General features: G+C 37.3%; 1 long non-coding RNA gene across 2 annotated transcripts in view; it reads right to left on the bottom strand.

Annotated features, from left to right (window-relative positions):
- LOC137096807 (uncharacterized) overlaps positions 1-1,509 on the bottom strand; it is a 34,602-nt gene extending 33,093 nt beyond the window's left edge. For both annotated transcript variants that reach the window (XR_010909734.1, XR_010909735.1), the window contains exon 1: positions 1,271-1,509. This is a non-coding gene — a long non-coding RNA (uncharacterized lncRNA). The remainder of the gene's footprint in view (positions 1-1,270) is intronic.
- Between the last annotated feature and the right edge of the window lie 10,576 nt (positions 1,510-12,085).

Raw genomic sequence — 12,085 nt, 5'->3', positions numbered from 1 at the left:
AGTGCAGAATCAGACAATTCTTTCTTTCTTTTTAAATTTCAAGCCCCCTCTATATTTCCAGAAAGTCCAGGTTATCAAAGCATAAAAATCCAGATTATCTGATTTGAATTGGATTATCTGAGTTTTCATGCCAAATAATCCAGTAAAAATCAGATGATCTGGATTTTATATGGTAGTGTAAAAGGGTCCCTAAACAACTGGATAATGCTGCATTGCAATCCATAGATTTGTCTATGGCACAGGATGGCTGAATACTGCAGACAGAAAGATGTAATATAGTGTATCAAGTCTGAACCACACAAAAGAAATAGTGAGCTGCATAAACAAGGGCTGCTTGCTGAAAGAAAGAACTTTATAAAGGACCAGGGAACTGGTTAATCTTTCCTAGCTAATCGACTATTTGGGCCCACAAACATTTTTGGTTTTCAAGAATAAAATACAGACAAAAGCTCAAATATTTTCCCCATATTTTCCATCATTCAGACATTAATGGTAAACAGTCGTCTCAATAATTGACACCACAACATAGGCTTAAAAGTATAGATAATAGGGCTGTTAAACTCCTGCTGAATTTTTAAAAAGTCGCTTTTCACCATGGCTTCATTGCTTTAATTGTACCATCAATCACGTGTATTAAGGAAAGATTCATGACATGACACTCACAAAATAATGACATGGAATACGTGGAGAGGTGCCCTACAAAAAAGTTTCAAAGAATGAACATGTTTTTATTCTGTGACCCTTATAAGTTCATTGGATATCATTTAAAAGGTTGCACATTTCTATTGCCACTATTCCATCCTCATCCACATATATTGCTGTTTTCAGAATTTTAAAATTCAGCATACTAGCAAAGCTATTGGGTGGTTTGAAAGAGCTCTCCAAGGTTCTGAACCTATCCTGAGGCAGCAATTCCACACCTTGGAAAGTTCTTTTAAAGCACAAAGAAGTGCATTCACTTATATGGAAGCCACCAATGGATTTTATTTTTGAAAGATTTAGGTATTCTGGCTCACAGCTTTCATGAGTCAGAGTTAAAAGTTCTGTTGGATATGCTTGCTCATTCAATGTAATTTGAGACCCACAATGATTATTCAACTTGTAAGCAGGGAAACACGTACAAGACAAATGAAACTTAAACAAAAAAAAATTAAGATAAAATACTCTCAGGTTTGTTTAAAAGTTCTTAAATGCTAGGACCATTTTTCTTCATTTAGATTAGATTCTCAAATAGACTTATATCAAATATTATAATTCCACTAGTACCTACTTATGGAGAATGCAGCCATTGGGATCTCTGTTTCCTTCTCAGCTCACTTTCTATAACATGGGTCATGACATTCAGGTGCATCTTCCAATCCTTAGTACAGCATTTTCAAGGATAAAGGGAAAGGTCCACAAGCTCCTTCCCAGTACAATGGGAAGCTCAGAACAGTAATGCAACACTGTTAAATGTCCAAGTATAGCATTAAAATGCTTTCAGTGGAAGACACTGTTCTTCTTTCATGTATTCATTTCTCCTAGTAATTCCTATATAGGATTTTATGTGGGCAATGACTGAGAGGGCTCATTAAAATTAATATTGATTTATTGCTCTCTAGTGGCCGTCTGGGGTCATATGCATGAGTTCTAATACAGTTGCCCACAACCACAGAAATCAATACATGTAAGCAAATGCAACCAAATATAAATGTAACACCCCAATGCATTCTTATTTTTGAAAATGTAGACAAGAGAATTTCAGAAATGCATACTAATTTGACTGTCTAGTCTTTGATCTCCAACATAGGTGTCATTAAGGAGTATCAGTACAGTCTGAGGATAAGAGAGTTAGCATTAAAACAAGGGATACTATGATTGAAATCTGAGTTAGAACATTAAAAGTAACAAACATTGTTATAGTTCTAGGCTGGTCCAAATAGTGAATTATAAGTTACACTTATTTAAAAGTAATTTCCCAAAAGAAAAGTTGTGTGTGTATGTGTGTGTGTGTGTATTCTAGTGTAAACCATGATCTTCTTTACCCACCCACTTAATTGTTATTTAAACACCAAGAATAGAGGAGGCAGTAGTAGCATGAAGTACAGCACAAACCAGTTTTTGAACCATGAAGTATTTCTTCTCCACTGTTTAATGAAACCATACACATCTAACTTCAAAAGTTAGAGTTAGAATGCAAATGAGCAAAATATCTTTTAATTATAATATAGCATTATTTCACCCTTGTTACTCTTAAAGGAATTATTTATAAGTAATCAATTACTACTTTTAGGTATTTCAGCTCTGGCTTAAACTCTCTTACAACTGATCTTGGTAGGGACAAGGGTGACTGTTCGGTTTACATTTTAAGAGCAATTTATATGTATTATTTGAATTTATTGAACCAAAAGGGAAACTGAAACCACAGTTTTAAAAGTATACAAAAATGTGTATCTTAGAATAAGTTATATACAAAAATTAGTAAATTGATAAACATAACATACACAAGGTAATTGTATTTTGAGATAATGGCTTGTAAATATATATATATATATATATATTTTAAAAAAACAACATTTGGCATTAGGAGATGTTTACATGAAAATGTGTACACATTCTTATAGTCCAAAGAATTAATTATCGCAAGCTACGTGGCACACTGAATTTGTACATTGTTCTAATCATACTTACTAGTTTTAGAAATCTATTGAAAAGATTACTTGTTTAGAACTGGGAGTACCTTTGTTGTTCTTTATTGCTGTCAAGTTGGTTTTACCTTTTAGTAATCCAATGAATGAAAGACTTCCAAGAAATCCCACTTGAGATCACAGATGTAGTTATGATATAATTACACAATGTATCCTGACTTGACTCCCCAAACCTGCTGTAACAGCTGTCAGACACAGCAAGCAATGGTGGTTTGGGTTGCTGTGAGTTTTCTGGACTGTATGGTCATGTTCCAGAATGGTGGTTTGTTTCCCAAGCAATCGATGCATAGCTAGAAAATGTTTTCAGCTTCCTCCCACCAATGATATGTTATGAGATGAGGAATTGTGGCACGGAGTCCTCCTTATGATTGCTGCACTACATATCATTTGTAAATGGAGGATGAAAACATCATCCTACTGCATCCCAACCACCAGCAAAATAAGTCACTGTTGTCCCGTGCAAGTGACAACTTTTAAAGTTGGTTTTAGGGTGAGAGGAGCATTTGTGACTGTGACAGTAGTGCATGATCATAAACATGAATCCAAACAGTTACAATAAGTAAATATAATTCACCTATTCATAACTAATCAACGGGATGTCAAGTCCTGTTCAGCAGACTTCCTCATATTTTTCAGGTTAAGTGAATGTACCTTTCTTGACTGAGTGGATTTACCTTTGTTGTGGTCTTTTCCTTTTCCTAGAACCTTCAACTTTGTATGTGCATGTTCCTTCAACTTCTGGTGACTCGATGCATTTCTTAGGCAAAGAATAATACTCAGAGGAGGTTTTTGCCAATTTTTCCCTCTGAAATATCACCCACAGCAGTTGGTATTCATTTGTAGTTTCCTATCCAGTACTTGGCAAGACTGACTCTGCTCAGTTTCCATGATCCGACAGGAACTGGGTTAACTAGCATCAATGTTTTTTGAATGAGTTACGCTATCTTGTGATATGGCCAAGTATGTTAGTCTCATTTTAGTCATTTTGGCTTGTAGGAACAATTCTGAGAAAGCTAGGAGATGGTGACTAATTTATTAAAGGTTCACCACATCCACCTATAATGTAAGCCTTGAAAGTCATTTATGGCTACTAGTCAAGTTATACAGGTACCGTATAATTATACTCATGTTTGAAATGTAATTGTTATAATTATTTTGCAGCTTTGTTTTTATTGGTACTCCCATTGTTAATCCTAACTATAGTAGACCAATTCAATCTATTGGATTTATCTATGTGTTGACCCTCCATTCATTCAATGAGTCTGATCTATTTGAATGTCAGGAATAGAATTATGAACATAGACATATACTTAGAGATAGTTAACATCTGACGCTATCTGGTCAAAGGAAGGGGATATCCAATTGCTAATCCCTGTTAACTGTTTATGGCATGTAGGGCATTTATCTCTTGTGCTTTAATAGAGACTTAAAAATCATACTGTCAAACACATCATGGTGACATAAGAACTGTCCAAAACTATTTTCAATAATTGATTTGCTGTTTAATTGAACAGCATGACTGACTAACATAGCTCATTACTTTACCCATTACTTAATTATTGAAGAAAGTAGGACAAGTCAATAAAATGAAAGGCTGTAAATTCCAATACTAATTAGTACCATTTCCTTAGAGACATATTTTAAGGGCAGATTGGCTACCTGAACATCTCAGGACCTTGCGGATGAAGGAAAAGGGTAGATGTATCATAAATCTAGATTATAGGCAAGAGTGTCTAGCAGAAAAGCAAATGTGTAACAAGCTACTTCCAAACAGATTATGGAAGATGAGCAAAACTGGAAACATTCTTGTCCAATTAACATTCTCAAATGGTTGAATCATTCTTGATCTCTTCCTGAGTGGAAGATGCATTCTTGTTTAATTAACCATTCCTGAAGAACCAAAGAATGCTTGCATTGAGATTTATGTGTGTGCAATTCAATTTATGGAATTAGGTTTTTCCACCCATCCTTTTGTCCCCCAAATCAGGTGCAGACTGCTAAAACAGTCATTGCAAACTCACTAATGATCATACAAGGTGAAGCTGAATTCTCTGCCAAAAGTTCTGGAGCCTCATCAAACTACAACTCCTATTATCCTATAGCATTGAGAAGGAATAGAATTATCAAACTGCATTGATTTTACTGTGTATGAGAAATACGCTAGCTTTTGAAAAATATTGTCAATGTTCTACATCAGCTGCTTACCTAAATATGGGTAATTAATTTTTTTCATCTTCCAAGTGCAGTTTAAAGTACTCTTAACAGTTGTTGGGCAAAAGCTATCTTATCAGATATAAGTTTCAAATTGGTATTGAAGAAAGTGTAGATGATTTCATAGGAAACGGTGGAGCTAGTTTGATGATTACAGAAACTGCAGAGCACTGATTTGCATAAAGGACTGACTTTCATATGCTTTTGTGGGAGTTTATTGCCTGGTCACTGCATCACAGGAACAGTATGTGATGGGGCCTAGGAGTCACACCATTCCTCCATTTAACCTAGAGTGCATCTACACTGTAGAATTAATGTAGTTTGACAACACTTTAACTGCCATGGCTCAGTGGAATAATGGGATTTGTAGCTTGGTGAGCCACCAGGACACTTTGGTAAAGAAAGCTAAAGACCTTTCAAAACTACAACTCTCAGGAGTTGTAGTTAAGGTGATGTCAAACTGCATGAATTCTATAATGTAGATGCACTGAACGGAATTATTTTTTTTCCTGCTAGTATTATTTTAGTATGTGAGTGTCAGCAGCTTTTAAAAACCTAATTGTTTTATTTATAAAAATATCCATTCTATTTCTAAATGTGTCAGTAGCACATCTCATTTTCTATGGCTGTCATTGAAACATGTATATTTAATTGTTTGCTTCCAATAGCTAACTGTAAGAACACAAACTTACGCAAAAATATAAAAACTTGTCTAGCCATGAAAAGATTTTCAAATGCAGTTTTTTTTAAAAAAAAATCTCACCTCTTTTCATTTGCAGGTAGCTGCATATCTGGTAAGTGTTCCTCAAGGGTGTTTCAAAGTCTGATTTCCAATTATGTAAATCAAAGTGGCTAGGGCAGCATTATCTAAGATTAATTAAAAAAGAAATCACCTTTTCTACAAAGCTTCGCAGCAACAATTTTAAATACACAGCATTGGATTTCTCGATACGAAAGATAGTCTCTGGTAAAAAAAAAATTGGGCATGTTATAGTTCTATTTTACATTCTTTATACAAATTACCATTTCAGTAAATGTTTTCAAAAGTCTAAGTGCCAAGCCAAAATATTTTCTGTTACTTCAATAAGTAGTTTTGAAAAATCTACCCTCCAGCATGTAATAAACTAAAACCAAAATTTAAAAGATGAGAACTGTGCCTGTGTAATGGAAAACTCTTGGTTATATTAATGAAACCATAAGCATAAAATATTTTTTAAAAGATTTCAGTAAACTGTCTTGGAAGAAACTGTATCATATAATCCATGTTCCTATGCTTACTAGTCTTGTGCAATCCAGGTAAACATTGACCCGTTTCGTGTCCTGGCTTTCAACAAGTTCAGTTTGAGAAGGTGCTCAGCTGCAGGCAGGCATGTGCACTTTCTGGGCCTGCACACAACACATGCACTCTTTCCAAGATGAGGCAAGTTCTGTTTCTTACTCTAGAGGAGGCGCTCAACTGTAGGCAGGTGTGCACACCTTTTGGACCTGCACGCCACACACATACTCTTTCCAAGGCAAGGAGGCAAGTACTGTTGATGTAGGCAGGCTTGCACGCTTTTGGGCCTGCATGCCTCTTTCAAACGCAAGGAGGCTGCTCACGAAAAATTTGCTTTCGTGTTGAGCTGATTTTCTTTCTTTTTTAATTAGGTAATTTTCCATAAAGAATACAAAAAGGGGGGGGGGAGGTGGAGGTAAGGGAAACAAGGGAAACATGACTGTAGGAAAGGTGTAGGTGTTTGTCTGTACTTAGAAAGACACCATAGGTCGAGGTGGGGCAGGAAAGGGGGGTGATGGGTGGGTAGGGATCTTGACTTCCCATTCTACTTCACCGTGTGTTCCCGAGCGGCCAAACAAGGCTGAACCGATTGAGAACTACATTTCTTTCTTTGTCTTCGGCTTGTCTCCATTTTTCATTTCTCTTACTCTATTTCCTGTTTCTAGCTGATATTTCCTTTCTAAGTTCCACTTGGGATCATTTTTTCATGAAATAATCTTCTAGTGTTCAATCAGGTATTCGTCATATTTTTTTTCCAATCTGTTTTTTTTTAAATAGGCTTCCCTTTAGAGTCCCTCAGATAGAAAGTCAGAGAATCCATATCTCTTATTTCACCCATTCTTTACCCATTCTTTTTTCTTTATGGCACCTCCTTTAATTTCCACTTTTTTGCGTAAACCATTCTGGCTGCCGTTACCAAGTATGTAAATAAAATGTCTTTATTCTGGTCAAGTTTGATGTCTTCATTAGTTATCCCTAGAAGGAAGTATTCTGGCTTTTTCTGAATCTTTATCCCTAATATTTTTTGCATTCTTCTTGAATCCCTTGCCAGTAAGTTCTTGCTTTGGTGCATGTCCACCACAGGTGGTAGAAAGTGCCAGTATGTATTTCACATCTCCAGCACTTATTTTTGGCTTTTTTGTACATCAGACCCAGTTTTTGTGGTGTCATGTATCATCTGAAAAACATTTTAAACCAGTTTTCTTTCAAGTCTATTGAATAAATGTATCTAATCTTTTTAAGCCAGATCTGCTCCAATTCTTTGAACTTTATAGGTCTTCCTATATTGGCCACTCATTTAGTCATGCACTCTTTCACTGTTTCAGTTTCTGTGGCCCTTTGGAGAACTAGATTGTAAATATGTGTTATATATTTTTCCCTTTAGTATGATCTCATCCCAAAAATTATATTTCTCAGTAAAGCTGGAATCTTTGTCTTTTTAAAAATATTCTTTTAGTTGAAAGTATTGAAGCCAGGAGAAGATGTTAAATTGTTGTGTTATTTCCTCTTTAGATCTTAGCTGGAAGGCACCCTCCTTCTTGGTCAAAACATCTCGATAAGTGGGCCATTTTGACCAACCCAATAGTCTTCTATGTCCTGCCTCCTACAAGGAAATCCACATTGGTATCTTAGGGTAAAGCTTTTGTTTATATTTTTTCCCCAGATCTTTATTAATGCTGCCCTAATGAAATTATTTTTGAAGTTTTTTTCTATCCTTGTCTGGCTATACCATAAATAAGAATGCCAGATATTTGCATGCCTGTTATTTCTTCCAAACGTTTTTGGTTCTTTTTTTATCTATTTTTGTTAGCATTTTTGTTTTTTGTTTTTCTGGGCCTGCATGCCTCTTTCAAATGCAAGGAGGCTGCTCACGAAAAGCTTGCTTTCGTGTTGAGCTGATTTTCATACTGTTACATGCTCCTGAAGGTAACAAAAGTAACAAAAGAATGGATGTAATGAAGGAAAATGGATCTGTGCATGAGTCTAATGCCTATACATATTATTTTTGAGTCTTAGATCACAGTGATGAAATAATGTGTTCAAAAAATAATGTCAGAGTACAAAGAGAAGGAAAAAATTACCATTTGGATTTTTAAGGTACACAAATAAAAGCTTCATTGGCTTCTCTTTAAACCTTTTTTGTGACTGCATGGTAATGCACAATGGTAGAATACCTTGGTCTCTCAAAGAAATATTTTATTGCAGAATCCATGGACCAGGCATTGTCTAATATACATCCTTGCCTAGTTATACCAGAATTTCATTTGCTTGCTGTGTTCATTTCTGTTTTTTTTAATGTAGCTGCATCTACACTTCCAGATAATGCAGTGTAAGAAACACATTCACCTGAAACATTCAAGCAAAGCCCTCAGACTAATGCATTTTAACTCAGGTCAAAATATTTGATCCAACTTGATCCTGGGTTTTAAGAATTCCTGAAAAAGGTGAGATTGTTCCAGGAAGATTAAACTCTTTTGAAGTTTTGGGGCTGTGGGGAATGCTATTTTGGATCCCTGAGCAGGATCTGAAATTGCATCCCTACAACCATCCCACACTCCCTGGGCTCTGACAGTCTGAGGAGGTGTAATGGCACTGTCTCCTTGCTTTCCCTGCACCCCCTAATGAATAATGCCTCCTCACAATTGAAAGAGATCACCATCCTGGATTGTGTCATCCGGGATGCAATGGAGCTTTGCAGGAGGGGTGGGGATTTCCCATTCCAAAGCTCAATTACATCCTCAGTGACATGATCCAGGAAGACGGCAGCTTCTTCCAATCAATAAGAATGCTTTTGTTTCCTTTGGGGGGGGGGGGGGAGACAAGGTGCAAGGAGAGTAAGGAGGCTGTGCTCATGCCCAGCTGTTCTGAACCAGCATCGGCACAGCTGGACTGTGGTTGGTCCCCTACTGCCGCAGTGGGGTATACAGCCATGTAGAAAAACAGGTGGCTTAGAACTGGCATTTTTTGGGCCAGTTCAAGCTGCATTTTGTGCCATGATGCAAGGGCCCTCTTTTTTCTTTACAAAAAGTGCCAGAACAAAAAACATCCAGAAAAATGCATTGATATATTTAGTTTAATCAAAAGGCCCCATGATTTTGTTTAGTGAGCCATGATGATGTGAACTAGAAATCAGGACTCATTTTCATGAACATTGAGAACATTGATTGATCAGTTATTTTTTGGCTGGGAAATGAATGCTAATTGATATTCTTCCCATTCCCAAAATAGGTTGCTATATCTGCTCTGCTTTCAATGCAAAGGTTAAATAAGATACCCAACATATTGTATTTACTTGAGTATAATGTACCATCAATTGTAATGTCCACCTCAATTTTGAAGGTGTGCATTGAAGAGGAGGAGGAGGAGGAGGAGGAGGAGGAGGAGGAGGAGAAAGGATTTGTTGACAAATGTAATACATGGCTTCCCCTTTCCCATTGAACAGTCTACTGCTCACCTTGAAACAGCCAACAGGTAAAGGGAGGCCATGTCCTGTCATCAGGCCGAGGCTGGTGAATTCGCCAGTCTTGGCCTGACAGATATGCACCAGCCTGCCAACAAAAGCCTTCATTCACGAGGTCTTCAAAACAGAAGGGGAAGTTTAGAAGGTCTCACAAATGAGGTCAACTGGGAAGCCATTCCCCTCCATCAGGCTGAGACTAGCGAATTTTCTATCCTTGGTCTGACAAAAGGGTGCAGGTGGGTTTTCATATGCAATTCTAACGCACCATTGAATCTAATGCGCACCTCACTTTTGGCTATGTAATTTAGCCAGAATAGGTGAGCATTAGATTTGCATAAATATGATAGTTTAATTGGACGTGTCTTTGATATGGAGATTCACCACCCAACTGAAGTGGAGTCTATCAGTGTCAGCTTTGGTCAACCTGACACACCTTTATGGGCAAGCTGGACTTGCACTGGAACAGAAGATTGTCTTTCAACCCCAGATCACAATATAATTATGCTGAAGAGTTTTATGCTTCAGCAGTCATCCAATGAGATGATGAGATAAATATAAAATATACATGGATATATTATATAAAACATAATTCCCCTTTAGCATCACAAAACCTTTTCAGCAATGGTTAAATGCAATGGTTAGGTTATCATGTATAGAGCTTAGAAACACTGCTTGAACAGCAAGAATAAAAAAAACCAATTCCAAATACTCTCCTTTGTTATTACTCTTCTGTTTCTACCTCATTATTGTCCATTTCATAAATCATTCCATATATCATTCCACCAATTTGAGAATTATTTCTTGCCTCTGCCATCCTCCCCTTAAAAAAATAAAGAAAATAGCTTTAATAAGCATTTTGGAAGGATCATTTGTGCCTCTGTTTCAAAGCTTTCCCAGGCTGGCTAGGCAGGTGATTACCCTGTGCAACACCTGGAGCTCTTCCACCTCAACCCAGGTAAAAATATGCAAGCTGGAAGTGCTCTGCCGGAATTCTGCCTGGTCCTCTTCTTTTTCGAGACGGGCCCTCGGGCTTTAGCTGCCTTTAATCAGCTGTAACTGGAGTGAAGCTGTCAGCTCCTTGCTTGCACTGTGTCAGCTTTAGTATTACTTAGAGCATTCCTGACAATACAGATTTAACAGGCAACCTGTAGGGCAGCAAAGCATCTTTTTTTTAGAGATGAAACTTTCCAGGGCCCAACCATCAACAGCCATGGCAAGGTTGTCAATGCCTGGCCTGGAAAAATGTATGTATATATCCAGGAACTGCAGGGGAGTGGAAAGCTGGCCAGCAGAATCATGATAAAGGAAGCAACTCCTGCCTAAAGCTCTCTCTGCCACACAATAAAGAAACCTTGCTGGTCAGAGAGTAGCAACCTTAAGTCGGGTGAAGTATCTGTTTTAAAATGTCATTCCATGGGACATATTTCCCTCCTTAGCCAAAGGGCCTATGTCAGCTAACAATAGTTTGATTGTATACAATATAAACCACCATGAGCCTCAACAGCTCCTCAGAACTGCTCAACAAAATAGCTCAATAGCTCAACAAAATTAAATCAATCTATAAACCCTTTCCATTGCACAGAAAGACCAATAGGTTCTTCTCCAAAAGGGGAAGGGTCAATTCAATTGACCTCCAATTAGATCTGTTGATGGCACCTTCACCTTCTTTGTCTTTTGCCTCACTCACATAAGTCAGTTAGTCAGAGAGTCTGCTTGTTGATGGAGGAAGGGTGTGTCTAGCTTGTTATACCCCTGGGCACTCATTCACACACACAAGAAGCCAACCTCACTTGTATTTTTCACAACAGCAATGAATTATTCAGTGCTCCATCACCTATACAACAATGAGATATGTACACAATCACCCAGCTATAGCTTAAAAGTAAGCATCCCTAGCTATAATTGTGTGTGTTTTTGTGTGTTAGCCAGTGAAGAAGTAAGGTCAGATGATTAGGTATAATTAAGGTAGAGTCCTAATGAGGAAAAAGTCTACTCAGACATAGAAAATGTTGTAAACCCTTAAGAATTTTGAATTAAATAAAAATGTATGAGTCGTTCCGAGCCAGATTCTTAAATTACAAGACAACCTTCTAATAAGAGATGCTAGGTAGAACTCCACTATGTTATCAAGAAAAAGAGTGACGTGCATATTTTGGAAATGTCACTTGCTTGTTCTTTGTTGTTGTTCCATTACTGATGATACACAATTTTATTTATTTATTTATTTATTTACAGCTTTTATATTCCGCCCTTCTCACCCTGCAGGGGACTCAGGGCGGATCAGTGTACACATATATGGCAAACATCCAATGCCAATTTTAACATACAACATATACAGACATACACAGAGGCTATTAACTTTTTCTGGCCGCCAGGGGAGCTGTCGCCTCCATCGTCCATCTGCGACACTGGTGAAGCACCTCTGCATTCCCGCATGCTTTCCACTGGAGT

Source organism: Anolis sagrei, chromosome 4 (genome assembly GCF_037176765.1).
Source record: "Anolis sagrei isolate rAnoSag1 chromosome 4, rAnoSag1.mat, whole genome shotgun sequence".
Classification (NCBI taxonomy): Eukaryota; Metazoa; Chordata; class Lepidosauria; order Squamata; family Dactyloidae; genus Anolis; species Anolis sagrei.
Note: the sequence above shows the minus strand (reverse complement) of the source record. Positions and strands in the feature narration are given on the sequence as shown.